Consider the following 20,635-nt stretch of genomic DNA (forward strand, 5'->3'; position numbering starts at 1 on the left):
ACACTCTGGAGGCTGAGGCAGGTGGATTGTTTGAGGTCAGGAGTTGGAGACCAACTAAGCAAGAGCGAGACCTCTGTCTCTACTAAAAATAGAAAACCTAGCTGAGCATTGTAGCGGCACCTGCAGTCCAGCTACTCAAGAGGCTGAGGTGACAGGTTCACTTGAACCTGGGTCTTTGAGGTTGCTGTGAACAAGGCTGTTGCCACAGCACTCTAGCTGGAGCAACAGAATAAGACTCTATTTCAACAACAGCAACAAAAAAAAGGGTATTCTAATGGCAATGAATATAAAATAATTAATGTTTTTGCAAAAGGCTTGCTTTATTTGCCAATTAATATGGTGTAGAGTACTTTGAATAAAAGCATGATGGGTTATGAGTCTGAACTGAATTGAATTGAATTGAATGGTGTCCTCTCAAAAGATGTTGCAGTTTTGGCCTCTTCATTCCCTCACAACCTGAGATTGTGATCTTATTTGGTAAAAGGGTCTTTGAGGAGTTACTCAAGTTAAAAATGAGGGAATTAGGGTAGGTCCTGATCCAGGATGACTGGGGATGACTGGGGTCCTTATCAAAGGGGAAATCTAGACCCAGAGGGACCGTGGCACAGAGGTGAAGCCGCAAAGAGAACGTCATCCACAGGCTGAAGATCCCTTGAAGCCACCAGAAGCCAGGAGGGTGGAGTGGGTTCTCTCCCACGGTCCTCCAAGGGACAAAGCCCTGACAACACCTCGATGTCAAAATGGAACTGGGAGAGATTAAATTTTTTTCTGTTTGTTCCTTTGGTGTTTTTTGAGACAGGGTCTCACTCTGTTGTAGAAATGAGGGACACAGAAGTGCTGCAGTTTAACATCATACCTTACAACTCTTGACCGAGGCAATCCACCCACATAAATGGGATCCTTATCTAGATGATTGCGGTCAGAAGATACTCCCAGAGTCTCGCCTTGCTTAGTCTCTTTGTAACTAGTGTTGTACGTGATGACCGCTAGGAGACCAAAAAGGAGGTTGAAAGGAAGAGGCAATGAAATGAAAATCAATTTCTATATTAAAGTAAAATGCACACATCTGCTGACAAAGTTCATTTACGAAGACATCAACTTTTAAATTCTGCAAATTTGACCAGTTGATGTTCTGGGCTATTAAAAGACAAGTGAAAAATCTTCTTGACCAAAGTCAATAAATCCAATATACACGTTGATAAATGACAGCAGTACGGGTGTGGAAGAAAACAGAATGGATTCAATGTTTGATCTCAATTCAGCATTTAATGTTAAATAATGTACGTGGGGGCTGCGCCTGTGGCTCAAGGAGTAGGTCCTGGCCCCATATACTGGAGGTGGCTGGTTCAAACACGGCCCCAGACAAAAACTGCAACAACAACAAAAAAATGTAATTGGAAACCACAGCTAATTATTATACTATTCCTCCCGCAAACTGTGAATTTTGTTGCTTAATATACCAAAGACAATGGCTTTCAATTAGAATATTATTTAAGATGCCTAGGAAACTAAAGTAGAATAAGGATTGCTGCTTTTAGAAGAATTTGATGGGCAGCAGCCAAATCCATTTGGGCACCTACCTTGTTTCCGGTTTCGCTGAAAGGCAATTTTGTACCAGGTCATGTTGCTGTAACATCTGTCTGTAATAAGAGCAAGGGGTCCCGAACCCAGGTAAACAGTAACTTTCACTCTGCTGTGGACCAACTCGATGGATATAGTCTTTCTGTAAAGAAAAGAACACATTTCCCCATGGCTATATCTGGATCCCACGTGTCCCTTTCCCTTCAAGTCAGGAATGGCAGAAACCCAAAATCAAACTCAGAAAACTGGATCTGGCCCCATCACCAGACGTCTATGCTATAAAACTAAAAATGTCCATGAAGGTTTTCTGGAATACTACACAAATAAGAATGAAAACATCCTAGTTGCTATGAAAATCTACACAAATAAGAATGAAACCATCTTCGTTGCTATGAAAATTTACACAAATAAGAATGAAACCACTCTTGTTGCTATGAAAATCTATGCAAATAAGAATGAAACCATCCTCATTGCTATGAAAATCTACAATTTTCATAAGAGAAGTGGAATCTCTTTGGATCTTTTTTATTCAGACTGATAAATGGGCCAGTCCTAAAAAATAAAAGTAGAAGACGGAGAGATGGAAATTACCAGCACATGAGAGGAAGCTGTGATCATGACATTCCTATGAGTGCAATTTAAATAAGGTCCCTGTGGTTGCAGTGAACATAGAACAAAATATATTATTTGAACTCAAAACTTAATAACAAATGTTTAACTGATATGTGTAATGACTGGAAGACTGGTTTCCACTTGGTGCTCTTTTATACGTCCCAAAGGTTCTTTTTCTTTCTTTTTTGTTTTTTTTTTTTTGGCCAGGGCTGGGTTTGATCCCGCCACCTCTGGCATATGGGGCTGGCGTCCTACTCCTTTGAGCCACAGGTGCCGCCCAGTCCCAAAGGTTCTATAGCAGTGGTTCTCAACCTATGGGTTGAGACCCCTTGGGACTGTATTAAAGGTTCGCAGCATTAGGAAGGTTGAGAAGCTCTGTTCTACAGTAAATTCATATTAACATAATAAATAAATGATGCAAAATGGGGATATTGTATGACATACATACCTATATATCAGTATATGTTCATAAACTTGCATGGCGTACAAATGTATGATTTAATTAGAAAATCCTCACTAAACAAAAGTAAATTCATAGCAATACAAACGTGTGTACATGGGAGGGCTTTGTGCCCAGACTCTTACTGTGTCGTTGGAAGCCAGGTAGAGAAGAAGTCCATTGGGTGAAAAGGTACTGAAGAGCATTATTATCTGAGTCACAGTCGCCCGAAGCGTCTTCTCCACAAAAGAGTACCCACTCCCATCAAAATGGAAGGAAGAGTCTTCATTCTGGGAGCTGCAAAGCAGAAGAGACAAGATACAATCCATTTTCAAGACAGTTAAGAGAACAAACAATAGGTTTATTGATTTCTCCCTCACAAAATTTACGGTAGAGCTATTAGTCATAAATTGATAACATTAATACTTTGATCACATTAATTAGGGAAACCAGCATACATTAGAACCACTTGAAGTTGACCACTCAAGGGAGTGTAACAAATTGGTCAACATACAGAGGTGGTCACCATAAGAAACTAGGCCTACTATACTGATATGTACATGTGGTGCATGTCCTGTGGTCCACCACCTCCCTACACTGACCACTCCCTTAAGTTGCCCTAATTTTCATACACCAGACATGCATCACAGGTACTCAATGTATAACAGGCCTAGGTCTTTAAGTTGACCACCTCCGTATGTTGACGTGTTTGGTGCAGCCCCTTGAGTGGTCAACTTATAGAAGGTCTACTACCACATGCTTGCCTGAGTTTAAGCCAGTTGCTTTATAAGGAAAAGCAAGTTAATGTAGGCAGTGTTCACTCTAGTAAGAAGAAAGTTTTTCACAGGAGGATAATGCTATAAATATTTCTACTTATTTAGATTTGTTTGTTTGTTCTAGTTTTCTTCAATGTAACTATCTTTTCTTAATTCCAGTGCCCTCAACAGAACAATTTTTGTATTGGCATTTATCATCTTGTGCCATTTTATTTTTTAACTCACTTCATTTATTTATTTAGAGACAGAGACTCACTCTTTCCCCAAGCTAGATTGCCCTGGAAATACTTCAGCCTACAATCTCAAACTCCTGTACTTAAGTGATCCTCCTGCCTCAGCCTCTCCAGTAGCTGTGACTACTGGCTTCTGCCATCATGCCTGGCTAATTTTTCTATTTTTAGAAAAGGCAGGGTTTCTTCTTATTCAGGCCGGTCTTGAACTCCTAAGCTCAAGGGATCCTCCCACCTCAGCCTACCGGAGTGCTAGAATTGTAGGTGGGAGCCACCACGCCCAGCCACCCTCTGCTGGTTTTAACTAATACATCAGGTAAAATAGTATTATATGGAAAACAAACATGTACCAGAAGGATCATTAAAAAAATCATTGAGGCTTTGCACCCGTAGTGCAGTGGTTACGTCACCAGCCACATACACCGACATTGGCGGTTTTGGACTCGGCCTGGGCCAGCTGGACAACAATGACAACTGCAACAACAACAAAATGGCCGGGTGTTGTGGCGGCGCCTGAAGTCCCAGATACTCGGGAGGCTGAGGCAAGAGTTTGAGTGTGACGCCACAGCACTCTACCAAGGACAAGATAGTGAGACTCTGTCTCAAAAGAAAACAAGAAAAAATCATAGATATCCTCAAAAATCTGCTTGATGAGTTTAAAGACCTGCTTTACTTTGTGGGGTGAATGTATGGCTTACACAGACCTGCACCGGAGGGCCAGGGCACTGCTCAGATAAGTGTGTTCCACACCAGAGCTGCACCGGAGGGCCAGGGCACAGCTAAGGTAAGCGTGTTCCACACCAGACCTGCACCGAGGGCCAGGGCACTGCTCAGGTAAGCATGTTCCACACCAGACCTGCACCGGAGGGCCAGGGCAATGCTCAGTTAAGTGTGTTCCCTGGTCTTCCTCCTATACTTCAAAAGGCTGACTGGACTCACTGTTCATTTAGAGTAATTCATCTGGGACACAACATAGTTATGTTTTAAAAATAATTTTTTGGACTGTAACATAGGGCTTGAGAGTAAAATCTGGATTAGGATGGTTTGGGGGTAAGAATTCACCTTCTCCTTAAGTGAAGGTGTAACAACCAAACCCAGTGCCTCATGTCCCAGCAAGACAGGACATCCAGTGAGAAGAAAGAGTTCCCCAAGCTGAGGAAACAAAACAAAATAAAGAACAGCAGTGCTTTGTAAGCCTGAGGTTTCACATTTACAGCTACCTGCATTCTTGCTTTTTCAAAAACTTCCATCATGTGATCTCTTTTAGGAGGTGTAATTCCCAGGAAATGCACTCTGCATAAATTCTTAAAACAGTGTGGTTTGATTCTGAAGTTTTTGTGCTAAAACCTTTGGCTGCAGTCACAGATTCCAGAACCAGATACCTGGAGTTCAAATCCCAGTTTCCCAATTTACTAGCTGTGAGAACTCAGAAAAGTTACTTAACCAGTGTCCCATTCTCTTCATCTGTAAAATTTCTAATAATAGAACCTCTCTGGGAGTGCTATGCATGAGTTAGAATACATAAAGTTCTTGAACCGGTGCCTGGCCCCCAGCAGATGCTCACACTACATGAGCTCTTCTGACTCTGCTGTGTTCCGAGCTCCTCCCTACACTCCCTTCATCAGGCCTATTAAAAGCTGAGCCACCTCAAAGATTACATGCCTTGCCACAGACACACCCCAAGAAACTGAAGTTTCAAAGAAAACTCTGGATATCTGTCTTGTCCCTGTGCAGACACCTTCTCTCCCAGACCCTGAAAGCAATCTTTTCTCAGGAAGGTGAGTCCTGAGCCCTTCCCTCAACAGGGCCTGTTCAAGCCAGGCAGCTGTGCAGGATGAATTCACATAAAATGATGACTGATGAGACTGTCTGCAGGCTCGTTCGCCTGGGGGCAGTGTCATGTTTCTGGGGCCTCCCCACGTCCCCGGGTTCTCAGGGGCTACTGCAGGATTTTGTTCTATGACCAGAGGCTCATATGAGTCTCTAGTTAGCCCCGGGGCCTGTACCCAAGGGGGCCATAGGAAGATGGCTCCAGCCTTGTGCCCAGTTGAGGGACACAAGACAGCACTTTGTGGATAGCTCTGTTCTTGAATTTGGAAATGCCCCCATTATTCTGAGGGCACATGTGGGAGCCACATAGTCAGCAAACCCAGCTATCAGTCCTGTGAGTCTGGAGGACTCACCAGCCCTCCCTAATCTCCAGCTTGTCATTCCTGAGATTCAGATAATCCTGTGTTGACCTTAGAGCAAGTGTGTGGGGGTGATGTGGGGTGTGAGATAATCCTGGGCCTTGTGTTCAGGCTGCTGCCTCTGCTGCCCTTCACACACCTTGGCACAGCCCCTCACAGCTGCTTTTTGTATACAGGCCATTTCCCTAACCATGAGCTATCCCAGGAGACAGACTGTGTGGCTGATGTAGACTCAGCCAGTGCCTAAGAAAAGGCCCTGGTCCAAGGTCAGCTGGTGGCCAACACTGTCACCACAGCCACTCTTAAGTAATGCAAGGATTGTGCCCATTAACTAAATAAAAAAGTTTTTCTATATTCATTTTAATGAGAACTGTTAGAATTAGTGATTAATTTTATAATATCCTTTTAGAATTTAAGGGATTGTTCACAATTATAAACAGTGATCCCACATAAAGAAGTGTAAAAATGTAGTCAAGGAGGAATAAAAAAGAAATCAGCATGTTGACTTGCTATGTGAGTTACACTTATGGGTTAACACTCATAAACTTTTTTTTTTTTGTTAGAGACAGAGTCTCACTTTGTCAACCTCAGTTGAGTGCTGTGGCATCTCAGCTCACAACAACTTCCAACTCCTGTGCTTAGGTGATTCTCTTGCCTCAGCCTCCCGAGTAGCTGGAACTACAGGTGCCCACCACAACACCCGGCTATTTTTTTGTTGCGGTTTGACCGGGCTGGGTTTGAACCGGCCACCCTCGTTATATGGGGCCAGCGCCTTGCCCATTGAACCACAGGCGCTGCCCCACTCATAAATTTTTTAAAAAATCTAAAGGATATCAATGGAGCACCCTCATGATTTCATAATGGTAAATTACACAAAGAGGAAAAATGCAAAATGAATTCTAATCACAGTCAGCCAAAGTGAATTATTATTAAAATTAGGTTGTTATTCCTTCTAAAGTTTTTGCCTAAGGTCAGGGGAAGGGGGTGGGGTTTATAATGAAGACAGCTCAATCCATTCACAAACAGACTCAAAGCCCCCCATCTGTGTCTATATCAGTACCTGCTAAAGTATTTTCTGCATGCTCCTTTTAAAAAAGGGTTCAGGGTCGATTCATTTGGAAAATTCTGCAACTCCACCTTCTCTTCAGGACTGGGTTACCATGCATATTAGCACACCAATGACAAATACAGGCTCAGATAGCCTTGCAGCAAAAAAAGTTTAATTTTTTAACTTAGTGTTTCCAAAACATTCGTGATCAGGATATCTATTATAGGCTATCTATTCATGTCCTACCAAACTGGTATTCTTTACAAATACCAATTACTGGAAATGTTGGCCAATAAACACAAGAATAGCCTGCTGACTTGTTCAGTCTGCAGAAAAGCGCAATTCACCAAGCCCTAGTTTTCTTTTTTTTTTCTTATTTCCACTTTATTCTTTAATTTTTTTTTTTTAGTAATCTCTGTAATTTTAAAGAGACCTTTGTACATTTTGTTGTTTTTTTCCAAAGACCTGGTTCTTGGATGTATTTTTTTTTTATTAAATCATAACTGTATACATTGATATGATCATGGGGCATCATACACTCACTTCATAAACCATTTGACACATCAATCCTGTAATTCCTCTGCTGGGCATATACCCAGAAGACCAATAATCACAACATAACAAAGATATTTGTACCAGAATGTTTATTGCAGCCCAATTCATAATAGCTAAGTCATGGAAAAAGCCCAAGTGCCTATCGATCCACAAATGGATTAATAAATTGTGGTATATGTATACCATGGAATACTATGCAGCCTTAAAGAAAGATGGAGACTTTACCTCTTTCATGTTTACATGGATGGAGCTGGAACATATTCTTCTTAGTAAAGTATCCCAAGAATGGAAGAAAAAGTACCCAATGTACACAGCCCTACTATGAAACTAATTTGGGACTCTCACATGAAAGCTATAACCCAGCTACAACTTAACAATAGGGGGAAGTGGGAAGGGGGGTGGGTAGAGGGAGGGGGATCGGTGGGATCACACCTGTGGTGCATCTTACAGGGGTATTTGCAAAACTTGGTAAATGTAGAATGTAAATGTTTTGGCACAGTAACTGAGATAACGCCAGAAAGGCTATGTTAACCACTGTGATAAAAATGTGTCAAATGGTTTATGAAGCCCTAATTTTCTTGAGCTGATAAGTCTCTGTGGTCCACCAGCTGAGTGTGGCAGCTGCCCTCTATCCACAAGCCAGGCCGTGTGTTATCAGGAAGACACAGCATGTCAGGCTCCCTCCTCCTCCTCCTCCTCATCAGTCAAAGGTCCTGGGTGGGTGGGAATCTGTGGGGCAGGTGTCTCAATGAGAACAAAACTGACCACACAGAAAACTGACTTCCTCCTTCCAACAAAAGACAAAAAGAGCCAGCAACCATCACCTTCACTCAGGGCTGTAACTGGAGGTCAGGGGATTCAAAATAACCCTGAAGATGACAATGAAAATAGGGCACATTGTAACAGCTAAAGTAGGGGCACATTTTCCAGATTAGAAACATTAAAATGTTCTGATTAGGAAACTGCTGTTAACAATTTTCCTTTCTAACCGTGAGGTTTCAGCAGGGGTGGGAAACCTGCAACCTTAGGGAAACTTGTGGCCTTCTAGATCCTTAAGTGTGGCCTTTGGACTGAATCCAAATTCTACAGAACAAATCCTTTAATTAAAAGGGCTGCAGCAGGGAAAGATGATGCTTTTCTTAACTCCTTTGGTGCTTAAAAACAATCATGAAATCAGAAGGCTATAGGGTGGGGTTGGGGCATTTTTCACGTTACAATTACTAAATTGCTGGAGAGTTCCTTGGTAGGAACTCTGTGTAAGAAAAAAGAGACAGAGTCTCACTATGTCCCCCTCAGTAGAGTGCTGTGGCATAACAGCTCACAGCAACCTCAAACTCTTGGGCTTAAAATGCCCGGCAGTTTTTCTATTTTTAGTAGAAATGAGGTCTCCCTGCTGCTTGGGCTGATCTCCAACTCCTGAGCTCAGGCGATCCATCCACTTGGCCTCCCAGAGTGCTACGATTACAGGTGTGAGCCAACTCAAGTTGCTTTTAACTGATCTTGTCACACTTGCTGTTAATTACAGATATTTATCTGAACAGAGCAGCCCCTTAGATGAGAGAACTTAGATGTCACAATTCTCTAATAGCAAAAGACAATTTATTGTCTTAATTATTACAGTGCTAGAAAGCAGACCTTACTTACTTAAGGGACTATAGCTACTTTATTACAAAATAACAGGGCAGGTATTGAGCTTGGTGAGATTGAGTTATTAAATGCCTCCTATTATATTAATATGTGCAAAAAGATGTTATTCTCCACTTACAAATGCATTTCATTTCTAGAATTATACAACTTGGTTAGTAATAGGAAAGTATTTATCTGTAAAAATTGTGTACACACATACCCCTCATTCTTGGAGGAATAGTTTTTTTTTTTTTTTTTTGAGACAGTCTCAAGCTATCGCCCTGGGTAGAGTGCCGTGGCCTCACAACTCACAGCAACCTCCAACTCCCGGGCTCAAGCGATTCTCTTGCCTCCACCTCCCAAGTAGCTAGGACTGCAGGTGCCCTCCACAATGCCTGGCTATTTTTCGGTTGCAGCCATCCTTGTTGTTTGATGGGCCCAGGCTGGATTCAAACCTGCCAGCTCAGATATATGTGGCCGGCGCCTTAGCTGCTTGAGCCATAAGCACCGAGCCTCTTGGAGATATTTTCAAAACAAAAATGTACAGTGATTTCCCCACAATTTAACTGTGGCTCATTGAGACAGAGGTTGTTTGAAGAAAAGTCTGAAGCTTTTAGAGTTTATGATCCACAAACAAAGCATATGGTACACATACAAGATGCAGCAAAAAGAGCACTTCTTTTTAAAGAGTTAAAAATTATGCCCAAGAGATAATTTATTTCATATCCTTTGCAATAAAATAAACAATAGCACAAACCCTCTGATGTGCATTAAGTTTTTTCCACAGCCCTCAGATGTTAACAGAATGACACATCACGTGTAAAATTGTGGTGACATCTCACCTTCCAAAGCAGCCGTGACATTTACCCTCCCTTTCTAGGTGGTTCCACAGGCTGATGGATTTTCCATTTAAGAAAGCTTCTCCCATGCAGTCTCTGAAATGGTTACCTTCACGACAGGAGATTTCTGATGTAAGGAAACAAACACATAAGCTACATTTAGTTTACTTGATGAAGTGAAAAAAATACTCCCAGAGCACAAAACTCCCTGAGAACGCAAATGGAACAAATTTAAATTTTGAGAGAGTAACTTTCAGAAAAACGGCCAGTTTGTAATCACTGGATTCCCTTTTAGTTATGAAGTGGGATTTTAGAATGAGCAGGAACTAGACAGGATCTTAAGGATCATCTTGGTTACTGCTGGAGAAAGCTTCTTTTACATATGAGGAAACAAAGACCCGGGGGATGTGGTTGGTCTGCTGAGGGTCCCCTACACGATTCCAGGTCCAAGGAGCTCAACTGCATTTAACAGGGGAGGGTTAACAGATGAAATAAACATGGTAGGCCCCTTTGCTAAGCACCAATCAGTATCAGTCAACCATTAGCTAAAGAAACTTTATAGAAATTAACACGGAATATTGAATTTCCTGTTTTGCCATTAGAAAAGAAACCCAAAACAACAAAATGAGCCATTGGCTTCCTGTCATTGATTACATCATTGAACAAGCACCATCCTAGGTCGGCAGGTGAGTTGTTACAAAGCAAAACAATAGAAGTAGAAAAATCTTCATCTGCCTGAGACCTACTCAACAATTTAAAATATTAATTTTGTAGATGGGTAAAGTCAGCCAATCAGTCCTGTTCAGATCAACTTTCAGAACGTTACCTTGATTTGTCCTCCTAGTCCTCCAACGAACATGAGTGTTGAATTGTTTATATCCAGAACCTTGGCTGTTCCAGGGGATTTACTTGTTTTTGATGGTGGCTTTTGATTTGAGCTCATTTCCTTTACACTCAGTGAGACAATGTTTACAAATGTAAGGGTCACAAAGACTCATGAAAAGAACTTTCAATGGTAAGAATGATGTGTGTGTCACTGAATAATCTGACACTTCCCTTTTCCTTCTACAGATTAAAGTCGCCATGTCTGCGGACAGAGACTGCGTCAGGATTATTCAGTGACACACACAGCAAGCAGCAGGTCCAAAGTGCTATCCTATAATGAATTTTCCATGTGGGGCAGGCTGCTTCTCTTGATAATGCACACTACTTTGTGTTTCAAAAAGTGAGCAATCAGATGATGGTAAGAATGATTTTGTTTGGTAACATGTTTACATATGGGAAAATCCTCTTTTAATAGGGTATCATAGGAAACTGTCCCACTCACATGAGATTTAATTCTTTAAGGACAAGGAACTTATCACCTTGAAATCTTTCCACCTGAACAAAGAGGATATTTGATGATCATCTGGTAAATTGAGAGGCTCATTTGACAAATATTTATAGAACAATTACTGCACTTGCCACATTATTTCTTGGATTAGTAATGATTTGCATATGTATCTAACATTAACCTTAAAGATTCTAAGTTGGCATTAACTTTTGCATTCAGAGCCATCCTTTGGGCTGACATTTGTTTGTTTTTGCCACTGTAACTGAAGCAAATGGAAGCCAGAGGTCATGGAAACCCACATTTCTTTTCTGATAGTGAGGGCAGTGAGGAGGGGTCACAGAACGCCCAGAAAATCCCCTCCCCCCGAACACAGCCAGCACATGTCCTAAGGGTGGCTGTAAAAACTCTCCTGAGCTTTGAACTTCTCCAGATGCCCAGCGGCTTACGAATTTAGTGACCTGGATTTGTACGACATTTGTGGGTCTACAAACTGTCTCCTCAGACTCCTTTAGAGGACGAGGCCAAAGCCGCACAGATGTACTGAAGAGTATTGTGATTATTAAAACTAAGTTGGTAGAATGAAGAAGCAGCACCATATAAAACCAATGAAACTCAGAGGGTTGGTAACACTTGTATCACCGCGTTCTGTTCCCTCGAGTCTGATGTAGCCGTAAATCTAGGCCTACCAATAGCTCTCCATAAAGACATGGAGGTTTCTTGGCTGATGATGTTTGGAAACATGCTAATAAAAAGCAAATCTCAAAGAAAATGAGTTGGGCCACTGGTTTAAATACACCAAGATGAGGCTGTGAGGACCTGGGGTTACTAGGACCTGGTGTGCAGGAATTCTGGGGATGGGGCGCGACCCAGCCAGGCTGCCAAGAGCCAGGGATACAGAGAGCCCGGGGCCCCGACTCACAGAAGCTGCTTGTTTCCGGGCCTGGCTGATCAGCAGTTTAATTTCGGAAAGGTTTCTGTTCAGATTCTCTTCTAAAATCTTCAAAGGTTTCAACTGATTAAATAGAAGGTTGGCTTGTGTTTCCACATCTTTTTTCTTTCCACTAACAGAGCTGGCAAATGCAACAGGGCAAGGGGTGAAAGGGAAGGAGGAGAGGGGGAGAAACAAGATAGTGAACTGTTCATCACTAATGCACCAGGAAAACAGAATATCCTAATAATCATTCTGTGAATTATTGGTAAATATTTGAAAAATGCACCAGTAGCATGCATTTACCCAAGGCTCTTCTTTATAAATGCTAATCATATGTTAGCACATTTTTCCTTTTAAGGACGGTTATGAGCAAGGCCCCGTTGCATGTTGAGTGAGCACGATGCAGATTTAAAAACTGCAAGGAAGGGCCAGGTGCCGTGGTGGCTCATGCCTGTAATCCCAGCACTGTAGAGGCGGGTGGATGGCTAGAGCTCAGGAGTTCAAGACCAGCCTGAGCAAGAGTTGAGACCTAGCTACCAAAACCAGAAAAATTAGACAGGAGATATGGTGGGCACCTGTAGTTCAACTACTCAGGAATCTGAGGTTAGAGGATCGCTTAAGCCCAGGAGTTTGAGGTTGTCATGAACTATGACCCCACAGCATTCTAACACCCACGGTGACACAGCGAGACTCTGTCTCAATAAAAACCCCCAAAAGACCCTCCAAGGAAGGACACTGACGTACTGGTCAGGTTCAAGTCATGCAGGAGCTTGTTTGTCTTTCGCAATGTGGCGTTGACCCCGGACAGGCCAGTCGACGTGTCGAGCAGCTTCCAGCTCAATCCCCTGCCACATCTGCCAGCGTGCTCACAGCGCTCCTGTTTACAGATGTGGCCAGCTCTTTAGTTCTGGCTCCTTGGTGTCCCACATCTAAAATAAATATATACGTAAGTGAGCACTCTGCTGATTACACACAGGGAAAAGAATAAAAATGTGACAAATACAACTTTACAGAAAAATATGTTATGGTAGTTTACTGATTGTTGAATACAAACTGAGCCTTCTTTGCTTTTCTTTTGGGCAGTGGTCAATGGTCTACAGAGCTTCTTGTTTTCCATGGAAATACACCTGCATATAACATGCTCTACTACTTCTTTGTAAAAGAAAATAAAAACCTCAATGTCACCTCCCCACCAGCCCCTACAACTAAAGTCTGTTTGATTCTGTGCTAAAAATGAATTACAAGTTTATCTGCACAGGGAGAAGACCAGAGAGAAGAAGGATCAGACTTGCTTCCTGAAATTAACATTCTTACTAAAATTAACAGAAAAATATCAATAACAGAAAATTATCTAACTCATAGTTTCTCAGTAAGGGATCAATCATATTACCCATGCCCCTCCCGCTCTCCCTTGCTGACAGGCACGGGGTGGGGGGGTGTCTCTGTTTTCACAACATCTGGGAAGAGCTAAACAGAAAGAAAAGAAATGTGCATTTTTAGACCTATTGACTTGAAACTACTTTTGAAATCCTGTTTTACAGCCTCAAACAGCTCCTGGACAGACAGCTTAGGTGTGAGCTCCTACTCAAAAAAAAACAAAAAAAAAACCCACCAAAAACCCCCTACCACTACCTCTGGGGCAGAATTACTAAGATCACAACCACCACTGACAAACCTGTCCTTCCCTCTGCTGGGGGCCTGCCACTAGGAAGAGGGACGGAGCCGATGCTGGGTCCACAGCAGCCTGCGGATTCAGCTACAGCCATAAATCTTCTTCACCCGCTTTACAACAACTGAAGAAAAAGCCAGAATTCCTGGTTATCTCAGCCAACAATATCTCTCTGTCTTTCACTGTGTTGGCTATTTTTCCTGTCTACATAAAGTAAAATAAACTTTTTCTTCTTTCTATCCTGATCTTTGTCTGGAGAAATCATTCTCAAAACCGGCCTGCTCTAGAGCAAGGACATGTGTGGAACCGATGCTTCCTTCACTCCCTCCCTCTTCTCATAGCTCCCTTGTCCTGCGTAAAAGGTACATATTCCTGGGTGTCACAAGAATGTGACTACTTTGTCTCACTACAGCTGCCCCCTCCCCACTTTTTTTTAATGCCCTACTCCCCTTTAAATCCTGAAAACTCCAAATTCCACTTTGGAAAAATAGCCACAAATCTAGAGGTGGTCTGTGTTTGTCCCAGGCATGTCTTCAACTTGGGCTTGAAAAGCCTCCATTGATTGGGATTTGTGCTTCAGTCACTTATTTGGATTCAATACTCTTTCAGGGACAAATTAAATATATATATATATATATATATTTTTTTTTTTTTTTTTTTTTTTTGAAGACCAAGTCTTACTTTGTCATCCTTGGTAGAGTGCTGGGGCATCTTAGCTCACAGTAACCTCAGATTCCTGGGCTCAAGTGATTCTCTTGCCCCAGCCTCCCAAGTAGCTGGGAGGTGCCCACCACAATGCCCGGCTATTTTTAGAGACGGGGTCTTGCTCTGGCTCAGGCTGGTCTTGAACTTGTGAGCTCAGGCCATACACCCACCTCAGCCTCCCAGAGTGTTGGAATTACAGGAGTGAGCCACCACACTTGGCCTAAATTAAATAATTTTTGATCCCAATTCTTTGGAATATGATTTCAATATACAATGAGATCATGAAAAGTATGGGCTAATAACCCCACGCTTGGTGTCTTATATATTAATAAGCTAAATTTCTTTACTTGGGTTCTTTTATCACCCCTTGTTGCCACAATTAAACACATTCTCCACCTCAATTCATATCTGGTTAAGAAAGCTTTGTAAAGAAAGTCTGCAGTCAAGAAGGACTTAGGATAGAGGACTGGCCTTTGCCCACAGCATCAACTGGATGCAGAAATAATAGCAGAACAAAGACTAAATACCCATTCAAGGTAAACTGGAATCAGCTGTACTAAAAAAATCTGGGTAAGGATTTTTTTTAAAGCACTATTAATTTTTAAAGTGTTTTATCACAAATAAGGTGAAACATTAACAATAGAAGAAGCCAGATAAAGGGTATACAAAATGGCCTTTTTATCCTCCTTGCAATTTTTCTTTAAGTGTGAAATTATCTCCAAATGAAAAGTAATTAAATTGTTTAATTAAAATATTAGGTCAGGCACACTGGCTCACACCTGTAATCCTAGCATTCTGGGAGGCTGAGGCAGGTGGATTGCTTGAACTCAGGAGTTCAAGATGAGCCAGACAAAGAGAAAGACCCCATCTCTACTAAAAATAGAAAACTTAGCTGAGTATCATGGCAGGATTCTGTAGATGCAGCTATTTGGGAGGCTGAGGTAAAATGACTGCTTGAGCCCAAGAGTTTGAGGTTGCTGTGAGCTACGATACTACAGCACTCTAGCCTGAGGCAACAGAGTGAGACTCTATCTCAAAAATATATAGAGATCTACACCATATTATCCTTTAAAAAAAAGGAAAGGAAAAATGCACTTCCAGATCAGAAAATCCTCTATTGATTCAAAGTAAGAGATAATTCCAGGGCTCCCAGCACATCTCTGCTGGACACGCTCAGACTATGTCAGAAACTTAGCAGGCACACCTGGGAGCAGAGCTTCTGCACCTTGTTAAGACTTTCAAAAAATGTGTAGGAAGAACCAAGGAGAAGTTTGAAGTGGTATAAATAATGAACTGCAGCACAAATCATTCGTATTACGCTTAAAAAACTATTCTACTTAAAATGCTAATGAATACTGCATTACCAAACGATCAATATGAAGGTGATGGGTGGGCCTATTTCAGAATGTTTGATTGCCTCATGAAGGAAGATGACCAAGTCAGAATTCTTCCACTTACTACATGTATAATAAACCTGGCATTTTCTCTTCAGGCAGGTAAAGGGCAATCTGGCTTCCTTCCTTACTCATCTTTTTGGATGCCTCTTCTTTTATCGAAGTGCTATGTCAAGCTCATTTCAAAAATAATCAATTAAGATGGCTCTATAAAGTCTCTGTTCTAATATTCTACTATGTCAGTGTAAATGTTCTGAAGTTATTTAAAAAGAAAGACCCGGTGATCTTCACTTCTCAATCATATTCCTTTACAGATAAAACCTTTATCAGTCTTGGTCTGATTTTCCAGTGGGGACTCTGGTTGGACTGCCTGAGGCAGGCCTGCCTGTGCTCCTGTGTGGTGCTCTTACAAGGAGAAGACATTGTTAGATCCATAAACTCCTTTCTACTTACCTTCAGGAATTGCTCTATGTATCGAGAGTGATTCATTGGTCTGCCTGGTAATTTTATCAGCGTTCTTTTGAAATGTTTGCTGTATTTCTCAATTTACTCAGTTCCGATGCAATACCTATTTAAAGAGAAGGGGGTGGAAATGTTCTCTTTTAGGTTAGCCTACTAAAAAGTTGCCTAGGAAACAGCTTTCTTTATCACTTCTGACCCATCTACTGAATCAATAGCTTAATATGGAGAATCGCAATATGGAAAGTTTTCCAGCAAGACTTAGCACCATCCATGATGGAGAGTAAGAGTGTGTTTTTAGCCAGCTTGGTCTTTTTTTTCCACTTTGCTTATTGCACTTTCTCACTGATATTTCTTCTTAAATTTCATCCCCAGTTTTCAGCTAATAAAATGAAGAACTGTGTTTAAATCACGCAGTGTTAACCAGACTCACCAGCTCCCTGTTCACACTTTATCATGGTCACCTTTCTCCTCTGGGCTATGAACCCCAAACGTGGGATTCTATCGGGAGCTCCTTGTCCTCCCTCTACTTCCCTGGCCATCCCGCTGTCCCTTCCGGACACCCAACTAGGACTCAACTCAACCTCCTTCTCAAGTTTGGTAAAAGATTTTACTTTTAAAATTTCTTCTTTTTTTTTTTTTCTTGTGGTTTTTGGCCGGGGCTGGGTTTGAACCCGCCACCTACGGCATATGGGACCAGCGCTCTACTCCTTGAGCCACAGGCGCCGCCACTTTTAAAATTTCTGTTCATAATATACAATCACATTTACATTTTGAACACAAGGTTAATGTAATTTCTTTCTTTTTTTTTTTTCTTTGGAAACAGAGTCTCACTATGTTGCCCTCAGTAGAGTGTTATAACATCACAGCTCACAGCAAACTCAAACTCTTGGGCTTAGCGATTCTCTTGCTTCCCAGGTAGCTGGGACTACAGGTGCCTGCCACAATGTCCGGCTATTTTTTTGATCCAGTTGTCATGTCACTCAACCCAGGTCAACAGAGTTAAGACTGTCTCAAAAAAATAAATATATAATGGTACAGGGCACAGTGACTCACTGTGCTAGTAATCTTAGCACTGTGGAAGGCCAAATCAGGTCGATTGCCTGAGCTCAGGAGTTTGAGACTAGCCTGAGCTAGAGCAAGACCCCATTTCTAGTCCCTGTGGCTCAGCGGGTAGGGTGCTGGCCCCAAATACCAAGGTGGTAGGTTCAAGCCCAGCCCTGGTCAGCTAAAAAAAACAGCAATGACAACTATAATGAAAAAAAAAAAAAAAAAGCGGGGCATTGTGGCGGGCTCCTGTAGTCCCAACTACTTGGGAGGCTGTGGCAAGAGAATCACTTAAGCCCAAAAGTTGGAGGTTGGAGGTTGCTGTGAGCTGTGACCCCACGACACTCTACTGAGGGTGACAAAGTGGGACTCTGTCTCAAAAAAAAAAAAAAAGACCCCATTTCTAAAAACAGCTGGGCATTGTGCCGGGCACCTATAGTCCCAGCTATTTGGGAGACTGAGGCAAGAGGATCACTTGAGCCCAGGAGTTTGAGGTTGCCATGAGCTGTGATGTCACAGCACTCTACTGAGGGTGACAAAGTGAGACTCTGTTTAAAAAGAAAAAGAAAGAAAGAAAGAAAAATATACAAGTAAGGTAAGTTAGTGTTGGGGTTCAAAGTTTTAAGAAGCTAAAAATGATGTTGACACAGGAGAATTTGATTGCCAGTTCTAACTATGCAGGATGGAACATGTCAGACTCACCTCAAACTCTCTCAGGTTGGCGCTGGCCACGAGCAGCAGACGGTCGCTTTCCTGGCTCTTTCCCTCTGCGTCCTTCACTAGTGTCCTGGCAGCCTGCAGCTGTCCACTGTGCTCGGCCAGGAGCCGGCTTGCTATTTCTTTCAACACTTCCAACTCTTCCTGTGGCTTCTGGTATGCTTTCTGAATTTATGACAGTAAGTCTTGAGCAGCCCTGATAAATGTGAATAGTCCCCACAGTAAGCAAATGAACAGCAAAACTTGTTCTTTCACATGACAGCAGAAGGAATTTTTACATATTCATACCATATTTCTCCCTGAAATCGTGACACAGCATAACTGTTTAAGCATGGAAACTATTTTTCCAAGATAGCTACAGATATGGAAGATTTACACTTTATCCTTAACAAATTACTTTTATTCACAAAATTCCTAACACATTTTAGTAATGGAATCGAAATACATAGTCTCAGTGAATCTGGATTTAGAAAATTAGGACTACAATCTGTGTTAATGTTAGGAACTGCAATCTTTCATCAGAATACGATCAGAGATTAACAGGAGGCTAATCAGTGATTTGCTGTGAATTCACCAGTTTATTTATATGATATAAACGGTTTTCTATATCTACTTAAGAAACAGATTTTATAAAAACTTTCAAATTCAAATTGCTAAAAAGATATAATTTTTACCATGATAAAAGTAAGCATTAGGAAATGGAAAGATTTTCTCCTATTTCTTTATAAGTATGCTACCAAATTGTTTATTTAAATTAACTTTGAATTCATGGCAGTGTGAATAAACTTCATACAACAAATTCTTGCAGTGGTTGAATACAGCCCATTAACTCTCTGCTTCAATTGGTCAGGAGAACTTGGAAAACTGCATGGAAAATTCCTTATAAAACATCCTCACCTTTCACAGATACCAGATCTCTGGGTCAAGTCATATCTGACAGTATTTTTCAAGGATATATATTTTAACTCTGACATCATTAGAATAATATTAGGACTATTTACACATACTTATAACTTCTACTTATTATAAAGATGTTGGTCTATGAAACAGGTAATAAGATCTAAAATAGATACATGAAGAACACAAATAAAACCAATATATTTCTCTACTGTCTGATCATGAATCTGTCATTCCTTATCATTAAATAAGGTATCTTGGGTTGGGCATGGTGGCTCATGTCTGTAATCCTAGCACTGTGGGAGGCAGAGGTGGGAAGATGGCCTGAACTCAAGAGTTTGAGACCAGCCTGAGTTACAGTGAGACCCCCATCTCTAACATAGCTGAACATTGTGGTGGGCGCCCGTAGTCCAAGCTGCTCATGTGGCTGAGGCAAGAGAATCACTTGAGGACAAGAGTTTGAAGTTGCTGTGAGCTATGATGCTATAGCACTCTACCCACATGAACAGAGTGAGACTCAGTCTCAAATAAATAAATAAATAATAAAGAAAGAAAAAAATAAGGTATCTGTCTGAGGAAGTTTAAGATGAGGTCAAATTTTCACGTATGACGTGACTTTACTCTCTCAACTACAATGAGATGAAATGACAGTCCTTCAGTGGCAGGGACAGGATTAATAAAACCCTCAGAACATATTGCTGGCTTTTTCTTTTGTGTTCAGTTAACAGAATGCAACAGTCTTTTTGAAACTGTGTTCCGCCACAACACTAGTGTCCCATATAGTTAGAGGGGTCTGTCCCCATCTAGCTTACTTGAATACAGGGACCCTTTTCCTCTCTTCTGACATCCCACCCCCAGGCCGCACTGTTTTTTCCATTATGCCTTCTTCTCCTTTGGAGATAACACCCAAGCTTCTGTCCCTGGGAACTTACTTGAGTTCCAGGGTGACATTTTGGTGCAACTGCATGAAGTGCCTTTTCTGTATGGTTTTGAGCAAAGATGAAATGTTCTGCTGCATATTCTCAAGCATCAAGCTGGGCAGCTGGAAATCTTCATACAAAGTCTGATTCAAAGTTGTTGCCTTTTCAACCGTTTCTATGGAGAAAATCATCAATTATATAATAAATCTCTCAAAAGTGAACAGAAATAAATGAAAAACTTAGAGCCCTCTTTGATAAGTGATGTTCTGTTCACCTAAGCTGGGCTGGACCTCCAGGCCTGGCCAGGGACTTAGGATAACCAGTTTATTGAATGTGAGTCTTGCCAAGTACTCATCATCTCCCTAAGGGCAGGGTCCATTGTGTGTACCTGGCACAGACGTTGACACATAAAAGTTCTTAATAAATAATTATTTAACTTAATAGCACATGAAGAAACTACTGATACTTCATAGTATTATTAATATGATTTGTTTTAATAATTTTCTTACCTTTGTCCTACAAAGTCGGACTTGCATAGGATTCTATACTTTTAAGCCATTCTACCATAATCCAAAAAGAAAAGCAAAAATATGATTCTAGCAGCCAGAAAATTGAAAATAGCATGCTAAAAGCCAGATTAGATCCCACTGAGGAGTGACTAAATTTAC

At 41.5% G+C, this 20,635-nt stretch overlaps 1 long non-coding RNA gene and 1 pseudogene across 1 annotated transcript; both read right to left on the reverse strand.

Moving 5' to 3' along the window:
- The window catches only part of LOC128579034 (laminin subunit alpha-1-like), a 32,780-nt pseudogene extending 20,567 nt beyond the window's left edge, over positions 1-12,213 (reverse strand).
- A 797-nt stretch (positions 12,214-13,010) lies between these two features.
- Positions 13,011-20,136, reverse strand: LOC128579191 (uncharacterized). The gene is made up of 4 exons (XR_008378065.1): positions 19,980-20,136; positions 18,136-18,346; positions 16,381-16,495; positions 13,011-13,088 (listed from the first exon to the last, which is right to left on the reverse strand). It is a non-coding gene; the product is annotated as an uncharacterized LOC128579191 (long non-coding RNA).
- Between the last annotated feature and the right edge of the window lie 499 nt (positions 20,137-20,635).

Source organism: Nycticebus coucang, chromosome Y (assembly GCF_027406575.1).
Source record: "Nycticebus coucang isolate mNycCou1 chromosome Y, mNycCou1.pri, whole genome shotgun sequence".
Taxonomy (NCBI): Eukaryota; Metazoa; Chordata; class Mammalia; order Primates; family Lorisidae; genus Nycticebus; species Nycticebus coucang.